At 39.0% G+C, this 15107-nt stretch overlaps 1 protein-coding gene and 1 long non-coding RNA gene across 16 annotated transcripts in view; one reads left to right on the top strand and one right to left on the bottom strand.

Moving 5' to 3' along the window:
- NLGN1 (neuroligin 1) overlaps window positions 1–15107 on the top strand; it is a 424671-nt gene that overhangs the window by 270085 nt on the left and 139479 nt on the right. The gene's annotated exons all lie outside the window — the stretch shown is intronic.
- LOC121470435 (uncharacterized) overlaps window positions 1–15107 on the bottom strand; it is a 105659-nt gene that overhangs the window by 26942 nt on the left and 63610 nt on the right. Inside the window, exon 2 of the long non-coding RNA XR_005981373.2 lies at window positions 1–15107. This exon is cut by the window's left edge and continues 26942 nt beyond it; it is cut by the window's right edge and continues 50985 nt beyond it. This is a non-coding gene — a long non-coding RNA (uncharacterized lncRNA).

Raw genomic sequence — 15107 nt, 5'->3', positions numbered from 1 at the left:
GCTGAATCCGAAGGATTTTCCTTGAACAGAGGCAATATTTATCCTAGGTGCTGTTTCTAGCCCTTTTACTGCAAAAATTTGGTTTAATTTTGAACACAACTTGCTCTATCAGTTCAGTGTAGTAGACTGAATGTTTCATGAGTCTCTGCACTGATACTGACAATGTATTTTGCAATAAGGTTCTGCACCTCGTTACATGCCAGTCTGGCTGCTCACTATTTCACAGCAATCACTTTTTAAAGTTGGTAAATCTTCATGCAGAAAGAGGAAAATACAGTCAACATTCCAGTAATTGTTGTTTCTCGCTGCATAAGGGGATTTACAAATAGCGCGACAATGTTGAAGGTAAAATTATTTTTAGATGCTCTGCTGTGAGTTCAAGCAAGCTCTGGCCTAAAATCTATCAACTAGAAGGTCAGGCAATGGTTTATGAATGTAATAGAGCTTCAGTTGTAAAAATCTGCTGCAGGAATCAGAGGCAGAGATGGAGGGATGCATCGAAGAGCTGCACCAAAAATGCAATCCAGCCTGCAGCTATTATTCTTAAAGAGGAGACATAACCCATCCCTGACATCCAGACTGTTACACCTAGCAAAACTGGTTTGTTTTTGAAGCATTTATTAATTAAGTCAGAAATAACTGAGAGGGGAAAAAAGGAAGATATTTTCTGCAGGAAATTAAAGTAGCAATATAAGCAAGGTCTGAACACTCTATTTATTTCCAATTAATGAAATTTAATTTGAGAGATGGAATGAGTTTCCAATCCATGATTCTTTATAGTATTTTGTCTGGAAACAGAATTCATTTTAATTAGTCATAAAACTTATTTAAAATCTTCCAGTGTCAAACCCCCCATAAATTTGGGAATCTATTCAGAAAGCAAGGATGGCATTATTTTTTAAAAGACTCTGCTGCATGTTTTTAGTAATGTTAATGATAAAAACATACATGGATCATATATCCCTAGCTTTTTAAGATCCTCCTAATATCTACAGCAGTTGTAAACCTACTTCCATTGTTGTTACACTATGGAAATGTTAAATTTAAATCTTCTTTTCAGCAACTTTTGCATGTCCCTTCCAGTTTTTCTATCACTTTCTGCCCCAGGAAAGTTCTTGGGCCTAACACAATAATTTAAGATAATCCTCTAGGGAGAAGCAATATTAATTACCTGGTTGCATCTGCCCATTACACAATTAAGTCTGTGATTAACAGGAGACACATTTTAAACCCCATGGACTCTGTCAGGCACCAGGGGCCATCAAAGAGTTTCTCAACCTGTGTGCTCAGTCCCTGGAGCTCAGATTCACCTCATTTTTCACATCAGCTTTCAGTGACACAAAAATCAAACATCCCAAAAATCATTTCCAAGCTTTAGCCTTCCCATATGGCACAACATGGCATTACCAAGTGCACCACAGGAGAGCTCTAATGGCTCCTGATGCACAACATCCCAATTAAGTGCCACAATGAAAGCAGCAATTTCGGCTTGTTTAATAACAGACTTCGCCCAAGCAAGTCTTTGCTTCAAAGGATCTTTTAACAAATGTGAAGTAAAGCTTGAAAGGAGGAAAAAGCTAAACAGAACTATAGTTGCTTTGTTACAGATGGTTAAAGTGGAGAATTGTTGGCTTAAAAACGAAGCTTTTAGTAATTGAAGAGTCTCTCCAGAGACACCCCGTGGTGCTGCACACACGCACACACATGAACCAGCCCTGGGATGGGCACATTTGTCTAATTCACATTCCTTACTTGTTTTTAAAAAGCATTCTTGAAACAACAACAAGAACAATAAAATTGTTTTTATTTATAGTTCATTGTCCTGTACTGCATCTCAGAGCTCTTCAGATGTGGTGAGATTTTGTTACATGGCAGAGGGTAATGGCAAGCAAGCTGAAAGTAAAAACTTTCTGTGGAAAATCAAGCAGAGTTTTATTCAGAAATTAGAATTCTTGCTGTCATCTCACAACTAAGACCTACTTATTCTTCTGAATAGACAAGTTTACTCTGCACAGTAGTTCCCCTCTTAAAATCTGCATTTGCAATTAATTGCAGAATTGACATAAGGTGGTAGCCGGTCTAATTTTTCTTACTAAAGTACTTTTTGATAGTGATTTTTTGTATGCACATACACGTTCCTAAGAGATAACTCTGCTCCTCTTTCCATGAGATCATTCCTTAATTACTTCACACAGCTGAACAACAGATGCATAGGAAGAATAGATCAAGAAAAGACATTAAAGATATTCTCTATAAAAGAGTTCCTTTCTAATGGGTGGTACGGGGGAGCTCATGGAATGTGGCAGTAATAAGAGCTAATTTACATTTGGCATAATTTAGAGGCCAGAACAGCAGCCAGGAGATTTTTGTCTGGGCAATATGACAAGATGTGCCCACCTACATTAGCAGCCACCTTTCCTCAGCTGTGTGTACATAACATGGTCCACAATATACATTTCTATTTCTATGGACATTCTGGAGAGACTCTTCAGCTTCGTTCTTCTTTAGAGAGAGCTGAGAAATTCCAGGGCAAACCAGCAGCACAAACAGGGAAGGCAGAAGGAAATCTGCAATATCAGCATGGTGATTACTGAAAGGATGTCCTAGTGTGAGTGAGCACATTTTTATTTTCTCAGTACAGTGTTGATTTTAGCTGCTAATAACAAGAAAAAAATAGTGCTTCTTTTTTACCACAGTCCATTTGAACAGCTAAAGACATAATTCCATATTAACGGAGCTCCACAGCATCTATGAAAGGTATTGATATAATGTGCATATACTTACAGTGAAACATCACAGGTCAAAGCTAAATGATTAAAAATTGGTGTTCACAAACTATATGAGGACCTCAGAAAGAATTAAATGAACTCTGTGCAGTTCTTTGCCATAGAATCAGGTGGCAGTGTTAAAGGCCAAAAAACATCCCAGGAAAAAATGCTGGAAAAAAGGTTATTGATCACTACAGCTGTAGCAGGTATAGGATTCACAGAGAGAGAGGAAAAGGGTCATTTAAGAAGAGCACCTCTAGCTCTGCCCTTACAAGGGCAACTTGCTGGTGTTAAAACTACCTGAATATTATCTGTAAAATGCATCTCCCGAGAAAATGTAAATCTGATGTGGGAATATGTGTGAGACCAAGTTCCTTTGCTGTTTTTTTGTAAGCTTGGGCTACATCTGTTAAATGGTTAAAATATTACATTTAATTAAGCTTAAATTGGGATCTGTAGCAGTTTAATCTTCAGCTGCAAATTAGTATCACTTCTTGCCCTTGTGCTCCAATATAGAATGGTAGATCCTTTCTGCTTGAGTGTTTTATAGTTTGGATTGTAATACAGTATCTTCCAGGCAATAATTGGTGGGTAAACTGGGGAAGGTCACATGATTTATGGGTTAACTATAACTTCTGAAAATGGCAAAAACCTCTATCAGACTGCATGCAGACCACCCAGTTTACCAACATGAGATGCTGATATAAATTATTATGTTTGAGGCAATTTCCAGTCCAGCTGTTCTGAAGTGGGCTCAGCACAAGGGAAAATCCTGGTTCTCACCCTTCCCATGAGTTAAATCACAGGTGCTCTGATGCTGGGCTGTGGTCTGGGAAGGGTTATTCTTCTATTCCCTGAATTTCTGCTATTATAATTGCAGGTTTGCTGTTCTGTCTGGCATAAAATATAAACATTTAAAAGAGACTTTATAATGTTTCAGCTCTTCATTTGGATTCTTAATGTGCTCTGCAGCACTAGAAAATGTTTTTCACTTCTGTATTTCAGTGTTTAAAAAATCAGGATGGTACATGAGAGAAACAAACACTGTTCGATTCCTTTCCTATCCTGAATTAGCTGCATTGACTCAAGAGAGTGTTGCTTTTCAAAAACTTCTGTATTTTAAAGAAGTGTTTAAAGGCTGAACTTTTATGAATGCCTACACTTAAAAGGACTTTTCTATTTTAAGGCATTTTGTGTGATGGTGTTGTAATGGAACTATTGACATAATGGTGATATTAAAAATGACATCAAAATGCTAATAGTTATAGAGGTACAGAAATCCTGTCCTTGTACCCCACTGGTTAAAATTACTTCTTCAGCACAGCAGGGTCTGGCACAGAGCTCCCCCTGCTAATTGTTATGATGGTACCCCCTGCTAAAGGATTTCCACTAAGAAGCCATGGATCTGCCTTTTTCTCCCCAGCAGTGTTCCTCTAGTAAGTTGTTTGAGAAGGAATAGAAAATCTCTCTCAACATAGGAATTATCACTGAAAATATTCAATTAAAAAAACAGGTTTAATTGTGAGTTTGCAATGGCAGCATGTAGAAATGAAACCCTTGCAGTAAGTGTGGGATAAGAAACAGAAAAGGAAGAAAAATAACATATAGACAGAGCTTTGCCAGGACGATCATACTGGCTATCAGTGAGATGAATTGCTTTTACTCTATGTTTTTACTGGTTTGGTTTTTTTTTTTAAATTATTTTAGCACCTGTTTTCTACTTAAATCTACTTCTATTTAAAAGAGCAATATAGCTGATGAAGGGTCTGGAGCACAAGTCTAATCAGGAGAAGCTGGGGCAGCTCAGCCTGGAGAACAGGAGGCTCAGGAGGGACTTTCTCAATCTCTGTAACTCTCTGTAACACGAGGTTGTCACCAGGTGGGGGTCAGGCTCTGCTCCCCAGGGACAGGACCAGAGGAAACAGCCTCCAATTTCACCAAGGGGAGTTTTAGATGGGTTACCGGGAGAAATTTCTTCACCAAAAATGTTGTTAAGCACAGGAACAAGCTTCCCAGGGAAGTGGTGGAGTCACCAGCCTTGGGGGTATTTACTAGATGTGTGAAGGTGGCACTTGGGGACATGGTTTAGTTGTGGCACCCAAGTGATCTCAAACATCTTTCCCACCCAAATAATTCTATGATTCTACATATCTTTGGTCTATCCAGAAATTTTCCTCTGTTGGCTTGAGGCTTTTAATCCCCATTCTTTATTGTTCTCACTGCTGTTTACATTATTTATGTTTCCTTTGCTCAGGAAAGGAATCAGACAACACCACTTAATAGAGTAAATATGTTACCACACTGGTAAATGTATAAGGTGTATCTCAGAACTATTATGGATGAGGAAGGCAGGATATGCAATAAAAATTTTACAGCAGGGAAGTTGTGTTTACTGACCTGTATAAGCTTCAGGGATTTCATTCTACAAGTGCGGCAATAGATTTGTTTTGTGGTGCATGGGCCGCTCAAGCTCGGAATCAATACAAGAGGGGTAGTGTGGCACTCTGGCATGGACTGGATTGAGCCATCCCAGGTGATCAGATTTACATTTACAGAAGTTCTTGTTCTGTGCTTTAATGTCTGATGGCAGTGAAGAATGCAGGGGACTGCTCAGCCCTCTGAAAATGGAGTGATCTCTCACGTTTCAGCCGCTACACGCAACGTGTGCAGCAAGAGCTCTTATTCCAAGTGCATGCATTGGAAACTTGAGAGCCCCAAGGCACTGAGCAGCACAAGAGCCACTGGTGGATTTGCATATCCATCTCCATTACCAGGGAGCCAAGGGCTAGGTTCTGTCAGACAGAGCAAGGTGTGAGTCATATTCCCACTAAATAGATTGCTCAAGGAGCATGTCATCTTTGAGAACTGGTCTTATAACTCTCAATTATGCCATTAAATGTCCACAGTAGTCCACAGCTGTAGCATCACTCCTTGGAATATCCAGTTTCAAAAAGAAATTGGAGGTAAGGGCTTTATGCACCTGCATTGAAGCAGAGTAGGATTTGATCTGTAATCTCTGGGTGAATACTCTCACTGCAGAACAGGTGGAGCTATTTTTTCCTGTCTAACAGTGAGAATCCTCTCATCATCATCATCTTCTCTCCTAGCAAAGGCTATTGAGCTGAGCTGGCTGCTCTGGAGAGTCCAGAGAAGCTGTTTTTGCAAAGGGATTCCTGCAGTCTCACAGAAAACTTTGCCCTGTTTACCTCAACCCTCATTTGGCACAGGCAAAGCTGATTTTCCAGGGCTAAGCAGTGCTTTGTTGCTCATTTTCCATGTGTACTATAAAGTTCTCAATTTACCTAGAGAGCATAAAGATGTCTAGCAAAGATCTTCACAACTGTCTACAATGACACTTGTCTCACCACTAATTAAACTACCCTGCCATGCTGAAATTTGGGGCTTCTTTCTGGGGCAACCAGATCCTGTAGTTACCAGCCCTGGCAAAGCTAAAATGGAGTAGATGAAACTTTCCACACCCTCGCTCCTTTTTTGTTCTGCTGGCTTGCATTTATGGAATAGAAACATCCAAGGAGGCCGAGATTGATGACTTATAAAGCACTAAGACATTGGCAAGAAGACTTATAGGACAGTTTGTCAATTATATGAAGTTAAACAACACAACAAACTGAGTAGAGATGAACACAACACAGCTCCTGACACAAAAAGGAAATTGTGTGAAAAAAAAATCTTGTGTCCTGCTCTCCCAGGAATCAAAATGATCTTGACATCTGTTGCCTGCTTGAGTTGTGTTGTGGCCTTTTCAGCCAAGGAGAGGCTCTGCATCTGCTCCAAAGGCTGGATCCCTCCTGAAAACACTGTCCCAGCTCTGGCAGAGGCAGCTCAGCCAGAAGGGAACCAGCCCTCAGCTCCTGCACAGATGTTGGCTCTGGGTTTCCTGTTTTCCCTTCTCTGAGCACCCTGCTTCACTCATACTGGCTGAGATGTGTTCAGGAACCTGCTCTGAGGCAAATGAATTCTTCATTTTGAATCTTCAGCAGTACAGCAGTATGTTCTTTTTGAGGGCATACACATATTTAACATGGATAATATTGTGAATTTGCTTTTCTACAAAGTTATGTACTCACCAGTCTGTTAAATGAAAGCAAACTGGTATCAGATAATTTTATGACAAAGTTCTGGTTGCATCAAGTAATTACAGAAAAGTTAGGAAAAGCTTTATTAAAGATATTTATTGCTTAAAGATTTTATGCTTATTATCTCATAGTGCCGTTGTTGTGGCTACACCGTGCTAAAGAGGCTCCTCTCAAAGAGGGTGTGTTGTTTTTAAGACACAAAACTTGAAAGATGAAAAAGATTTAATATCACATTTGTTCCAAAGTGATGGGCTTTTATGCTTTGAAATTTTTTTTCTCCAGAGAGACAAGAAAATGAAATGAGAGATTATGTGGAAGGGATAGGGGAGAGAAAGAACAGGATCCACTTGGAGCAAGGGGAAATGAGATTAAAAGTTTATCAAGAGGGTGTCTCAGATCAGATGCGATCATGACCATGCACATTCCTAAATTCCTACATTTTCATTAGAAAGTCAGAACTGCTTTAACATCAGATGAAGTTTCCTAAAGAATGCAAACACATCTTGCAAATAATTTGAGTTTGTGGTGCAACTGGTGTATGTGAAATATGAACATGGATTTTATATGAATGTAATTTTAAAGAAAGGGTTGAATAAAAATAGAATTACTCCACATAATCAAACACCATCCAGATCCCAATATTTTGGAAGTTGTGGCAAATTACTTTGTAATAGAAACATGGGCTGGCTGGGGAAGTCCCTATTGATTCATGTGAGCCAAATCTTCCTAATTCTGTTACCATACACTGGGTACTGAAGGAAGTTTGCCTCCGCTTGCAAGTTTCAGCTCTACTTTAAAAAGTGGTAAATGCAGTACATGTTCAGATATGAGTCCTAAAAGCTGTGTAGCTATTTAATAACTAACTTTTGGCATTTCATCTTTGGAATTTTGTGGTGGATACTGAGAAACTAAGTGGTGCCCATGTTACCTGATAGGACAATTTTTTTGTGTAAAGTGTGTACTACTTAAAATGTACTGAGACTCACATGAGGAAGTGTTGCAAGCATTAGGATTCCCAAACAAATCTCATTATGTATTATTAATTAAGATCTCTTTTTAAAGTGGTCTGGATTGAAGAGAGAGAGCATCTACCTGTATTTTTCTCCTGCATGAAATAGCAGTAGTGACAATTGCAACTCCACATGAGGGAAAAACCAGTTCTTTTCAATTCAATTCAAACCAATTCAGAGTAGAATTCTTTTGATTTTATGGCTAATATTGCATTCTCATACATTCAGCTCACCAATCCAAATGACTATATACCTATTTATGTAAGAGGAGAAAAACATCCATACAGGGAGGCTTTCCTATCTTTGGAAATTGCTCCCACCAGTGTGTACTGAATTTGGACTGAAAACTGATGAACCATTTACTTCAGAGAAGATTAAAGCACTGTGTTCAGAGAACCTGCTATCTTCCTCAGAGCTTGCATAACTAAGCTGATAAAGAGAAGTTGGTTTTTATCACAGAATTGTGTGTCTGCAAGGGGATAGTTGCTCTGACAAATTTTACCCTGGCCTCCATGAAAGCAATAACAATTGCCAGGTGCACTCTAGGTCTTGAAGGTAGAATATATGGGATGCTCCAAAGGTGGTGGGTGTATAAATTACTGGGTATGCTGCAGGATCAAATGGAATGAGTATTAGTTAATTACTTAATATTAGTTAACATGCAAGTAGCAATATGAGTGGAATAATTAGAGTAGTTTATTTTACACTGGAAGCATTAGTCTCTGGGAAGCTAGCAAGGTTATCTTATGCTATCTCTGGATTAATGTACAGGTATTTACTTAAAAAAAAAGCTTCAGATACAAAGAAAAATGGAAAAGGCTTCACTTACAAAAACAAGCCCAAATTAAGATCAAGTTTTGTGACTCAGATGAAAGTTATCTTAAATAACACAGCAGAACGACATTCGTCTACAAGAAATAATTGTTTGGGTACTACAACCACCAATACTCTCTCCTGCCCCTGCCCAGCTCTAAATCGAGCAGTTTATCTTAATTATCAGCCAACACAGAATTGACTGGACTGAAACCAAATCCCCATTAACCTCTCCTGTAATGTGTCTTCCAACACGGACCCACATCTCCTCAGACCACACAGAAACCTGCTCACAAAGCAAACAACCCTCCCCATACTTTGAGAAGCTGTAATTCAGCAGCTGGAGGAATTATCTCCCCTCAGTGCACAGCTACAACAGGTTGTGGGGAAGCAGCAGTGCTCAGAGAGCACTGAGATCACTTATTCATATATTTGGTACTTACACCACACCTTTTTTTATTTGAATCATGATTCATCCTGGACTTAAAATCTCTAAAACACATGACAGGTTTTTTTCCCCCCCCCTTCTAAGACAGAAAGCTTAACAACAATGTTAATCTTCTGGGGACTTTTTAAATTTAAGCTGCCAAAGATAAAAATTAATGAGGTGTGAAGAGATGCAGTCTCTTGCATCTGTCTATCAACAACTTAAATATGGGAAAAGAAAATAATCTACTTGAATAGCATCTGATTGTGTGCTTTCTTTTGATTCCTATCTTTGGTTCTGAGAGGCACTTAGTGCATAGAAAAAGAGAGCACTTAGTATCTGGCAAGACCAGCCCATGTGTCCTAGTGGCTCACTGAGCATTAATTTTCAAGGGCAAAATGAAGAATAAATGTTGCTACTAGCACTTCTTTGAAAGTTCCAGCAGAAAGCAGAGGCAGTGGAGTAGGGTGGCATCCAGGGACAGGTTCCATGGCCTGAGATGCAAGTGCTGGCAGCACGTGAGGGACCTGACACTGGAGCTGTTTGCTCTGGTTTGTGTCTCAGTTAAAACTGGTTTTATATGCTGCTACAGATTAAGGGTTCAACATGAATCAGCAAACAGCTGTATGTTTGTCTGAACTGTAAAAGGTCTTTGACTATTCCCACTGTTCCTCTCCAAATGGTGAAATTCTGTAGGCCTAAAATTTTCTTTTTAGAGATATTATTTTCCTTTGAATATTTATTGTCAAGATGCAGTAAAGAGCATTCTGGATTTTCATTCTTTTGCCTCTGGAGCTCTGTAATAACCCTGAACCATGTCAGAGCTACTGTTTTGGGGTTTCTTTTTAATTCTGTATTAATACATGAAGCACATTATTCATCCTTACATTGCACCAAACCCCTCAATTTTAATTAACTTCTTTAAGGACTTCATTCTGCACCCACTGACATTAATTAAGACATTCCACTGGCTTTTAGCTATCAGTCACTGCATTTGCCTGGGGCCAGAATCACCCAGGGGAAGAGTTACAGAATTACCCACTAAAATATCTGAAGCCAGGCAGATGAGTCTGGACTTCCACCTGCCTTGCGAACACAAGAAATGTTTTTCTGGGCTCAGGGCTGCCAGGAGGGCTCTTCCTCTGCAGTACCTGAGCCTGGTCTGATGAGAAACATCTTTTAAAAGGTACTTAAAAGGTAGCCAGAGGCTGCTCAGGATGTTTACGGCTGTGGTTCCTCAGCCCTTCCAGTCTGAGGGGTTCACTTTGAGGGCTGAACCGTAAATATTTGCTGACTGTGCCCCACCTGCTTCTCCTGTCTCAGTTGCCCTCTGACCTTGCAGAGATCTGCTCTGCTCTCCTGAGCTCTCCTGGCTGCAGGGGAGGATGCTCAGTGCCCGTGTTCAGGTAGGAAATGTCTCGTGTGAGCCTGGCAGGAGGTGTGGAAGAGGAGCCTGCTTTAACAATTAAAGCCTTTACCTGAGAAAGATCAGACTAAGTTTTAGACTGAGCTTACTGCAGTTACTGTGGGCTAAAAAGCCATTGGACTAAATAAAAAATGTAACCCTGGTGATGGAGAGCAGAGCCTGTGAGTCACTGGTGGAGATGGAGCAGTTTGGCACAGAAGAGCTGCAGGGTAACTAACCAGTGTTTCTTCTTCACTGATTTTTTGGTGGATGTGGTGAAAGTTCAGCTGAGCCTTTTGTAGCTCTGAGTCCACATCAATGTGTGTTCTGAGAGTTTTCCTGCCCCAGCATGGGCACAGTGTCATTGTGGAGGTCTGTGGTTAGTTTTAAAACGTCCTTCCCTTTCTCAGGTAATGTTTGCCTTGCCAAGCTAAGAAACTGGAAGCTTCATCTGCATGTTTGAGTGCGTGTGTAAATAAGTCAGTTTTGAGAAGTGCACAAAGCAATCTGTCCTCTTAGGGAATTTAATAAAGGGAGTAAGTATTTCAAATACACTCTTAATTTTACCTTAGGAAAAAAAAAACTCCAATAAAGTAGTATTTATCCTAGGCAGCAGAAATAATTGTTTTATCTCTTTGTCCAGCTCTTTTCTGCCACATAACACAGCTTATAGTTTCTATTAGTTTTTAATTACTTTTATTGCATAACTGTGCAAATCCACATTTTTAAACAGGCTTGTAACTTTATTGAACTGAGATCAATAGGAGTTGCTTAAGTGTATATAGATTGCAAATATTTTTTATATGTGTATTTAGAAAGTGATGCCTATTTTGGAAAACACTGAGAACTGAGAATACTGCATGTGGTGGATGCCACATCTACCTGTTTTTTAAAAATTGAAATTATTCTGTGATAATTGTTTACATCCTGTGTTCATTAACAAAGTAGCTGTTTTTTTAAAACAAGGCCAGATTAATTGAACAAGAGGGCAGAATAAAGTTGAAGTCTGCACTATTTTTGTCCAACTGTCATTAATCAAATGCATTTGGAAACAAATTGTGCCCTGATTTACTTAAGCAGTATTATGCTGATGTAATTGCATCAAATCTTGAGGAGGTTCTCTCATTTATAGCAGTGTGAGTAAAAAGGAAAAGCAGGTCTTGGATCTACCTAGCAAAATGCAGTTGGTTTGCCAGGAAGGCTGGATAATATCACACAGGCACTGTGCCTCTAGCTGCTGTGCTTACCACCAGCAGCTCAAAGAGAATTATTTAATCCTTGTTTGCATAATAACTTCTGATAAATAATTCAAGAACGTATGGCCTAAAGTTTTTTTAAGGCAGTGCCTGAGGGAGAAACATGATTCTGTTCCAGTTTTAACAAGGAACCAGGAACCCCAGCAGAGTTGTTAGAGCCATATCCAGGCTCCTTGGACATGTTTTGGTGTAAAAGGTACAGTGAAATGCAGAAGAGGACTTCAAGATATTTCATGAGGAATTGTCACAAGAGGAAAGACACCTCTGTGCAATCAAATATTGTGTGTTTGTAGTGGGAGAAGTAGCAGCAGGTTGGAAGGTCCCTCTTTAGTAACAGCACTTTATGGTGTAATCCATTAAATCAAATATCTAGAGAGTGGTGTTCTGAAAAAGGAATTTTAAATTTACTTTTTTTTTTATTTTTTATGCCTTATACAACGAGGTGCTTAATCCTGGCTTGCTGTCAGTAAGTGCTTCAAATTGGCTTCTCTCTTTTTTCCCTCTGTCTGGCTATCTTTACAACATTGAAGTGATCCTGATTAAGGAGTGAAAATGTTATCAACTCTGGCTAGTTCTTGCCTTCATATTGTGAATTTGGGGGAAATTATTTATTTATGGGACCAAACCAGTTCTGTTAACAAACATAATAACTTGAATTTATCTCTGTCAGATGGAGTCTGATACCCTTATTACTTGCATCTGTTTACGGCAGTGAGGTTTGCTCTTAGTTAGTACATTGCTGAATGTGAATAAGGAGGCCAAGTCTGGTCCTTACATCATTGGCCTGTAAGGGGAAAAAAGTAATTATTATCCCTGACAGCCCAGGGGATATCATGGTAGTTTGAAAACTATTTGTTCTCAGTCAGTTGTGGTTTTTGACATCAATACATACAGTACCCATAGAAACCTCATATTTAATAATTTCAATGACATGGATTTTGTGCAAAGTCTTGTTTGATTCTGACCTTTCTCTGACCTGATTTTTGTTTGGTTTGTATTTTAGGAGAGTTTTATTTGACCATACTCTTCCATCAACCCTGTTTTTGCTTCTCTGTATAAAAGATACAAAAATCAGTAAACTTGGTGTTCACCTTCACAACAGATGGATCCCTAAAAGTTCACCTGCAGCAATTTACTTGACATTTTCAGCTCCTTTGCAAGTGCAACAGTGTGGTCATATCCATACTGTTGTTCTCTGTAGGCAATTCTGATTTCTATTTTGGTTATCTCAAAGATTTTTGTAAAGATGGATGTTAATGAAACATCATAATGAGCAAATTATTACTTTTATACTCATGGTATATATCTTTTATAGAAATTAGTGCTAGATGGACTTTTGATTGACTTTCTAGCCCATGTTAATTTTAATATTATACAGAAAAAGTGAGTTACCACTGACGTTTTATGGTTTGGTAGAAAGAGTAGGAATCTTGGGAATGTGCTGTTTGTTTTTATCTGATGCTGATAAATGCTCTGGATGTTTTGAGTGTTTTTTAGTCTTTGTTAGGGTGCCTGATTTTCATGAACTTTGAATGGACGTGAGCAGTTTGGCAAGAAATTTGTTGTTCTTGCAGAAGGTTCAGAAATGAAAAAAGTGCAAATCTGGCAGAAGGACAAAGTGAAATGTGGCTGTAGTAATTGTTCAAAGGTTTTGCCAGGCTCTTCCAGGCAGGCTGCTAAATGCAAGTGCAGATGACAGCTGTGTATCTCCAGGTGAGGTTGATTCTGTTTGAAAAGCTGGTTTTGTTCTATGTAGGCAGTTTGGCTGTTTGAATTCCAAAAAGGAGAAACCTTATGTGTGCCATGCTTTATGTTCAGCTTTTTCCTCTGTGTTTATCTGCAGAATTCCCATTGAGACTTCTGTTACAATGTTCCCTGGAAAATCCTTTGGTATCTCACACTGCGCTCCTTTCAAATCTGAGGTGTAACAATACCAGTTTAATCTCTCCATCTGTTGATGGCAGAAGATCAATGCTGTAAAATCGTGTGTTAATATAAACCTCTGGTGTGTTTTGCTTAGCATTTGCATTATTTCTATCTTTCTGATTATGAAAAGGGAGTCTGACATAGGGTCTGGTTATGCCTGTAAGTAATTTTACAGTCCTATTCTTTCTGCAACATCCCACAGCCCCTTGATTAGTAAGAAATTTTACCTGTACCTCGTGTTAAGGGTTAGGGAAATACCACTGAGTTTGGGAACTAGATATCTCCTAGCTCCTTAATAAATTAGAGTGTACATGGGGAGAAAAAAGCACACTGGCTGCTTAGATATTATGTATAGAAAACATGTTTTATTCTGGAGAAAATCCTTACTGGGAAACTAGACTGTGTCTTAAAGAGATTGTATGTTGAGAACCAACACTTTGTGTATAGCTAGACTGGTAGCCATGGCTTTCCCCCTACACTTTGTTCACAGTTTTGAGACCCATTTTTGTAGAGGTAACAAACACCCAACAACAGGAAAGCACATGAGATGGCTGAGAGAGAAATACAGGAGCTGGTTGTCTCTGCTGGCTTTGTTGTTTTGGGCAGAGGGGAAAAGTTTGGTTGGGTTTTTTGTGGGTGGTTTCTTTTGTTTTGTTTTGTTTTGGTTTTTTTTTTTTATGTAGCCCTTAACATCAAAGAGCACTCCAGTTCTATTAGTTTCAAAGACTTGCAGTTCCCTTGTCCATTACACAAGTGTTGAGCTTATCTGAGGTATCATTTTAACTAATGTTTCAATGACTTTTATCTCCTGGTTCTCATTTGTGTTCATTTTACTCTGAATTAGCAATAGGCTAAGAATGGGCCCATAGCCAATTACACTCTGGCTCAAGTGGCATCTGGAACTCCTGTCTGATGTTTGTCATCCAAAGCCATGTTCATGTCCAAAAAAATTATCTCACATTAGAAAGGAAGTCTTCATTTTAATAGAAATTCCAAGAGCAATTAGGGGTAGTTGGCTTTAATTGTGCAGTTACAGTTCTATGATAAGCATTTATAATTCTTCCATGAATAGCTGCAAGGCACAGGTTATTGTGAAGCCCTGTTGTGCCACACACTGTCGAGGGAATGATGCTGTCTACAGGTTCCAGCTGCTGTAGCTGGAAAAGAGACTTCTCAGTCTCAGCTTTAAGCAAAAAATAAAGCCTTCCCCATATAATAGAAAATACTGGAATAGCAAGAGTTAAACTCTTGTGGTGAGCTTACAAATCAAACATTGATTGCAATTGGAAAGTCAGATTATATTGTATCGTTTGCATCCGCAGTATTTCCAGAACTGGCGAATGACAATTTGCCCAGTTGTTTTTTATTTCAAGTGAATATTCTTTACTCTCGTTTCTGTGAGCTT

This window comes from Taeniopygia guttata, chromosome 9 (assembly GCF_048771995.1).
Source record: "Taeniopygia guttata chromosome 9, bTaeGut7.mat, whole genome shotgun sequence".
NCBI classification, from domain to species: domain Eukaryota; kingdom Metazoa; phylum Chordata; class Aves; order Passeriformes; family Estrildidae; genus Taeniopygia; species Taeniopygia guttata.
This window is presented reverse-complemented; position numbering and strand designations above follow the sequence as displayed.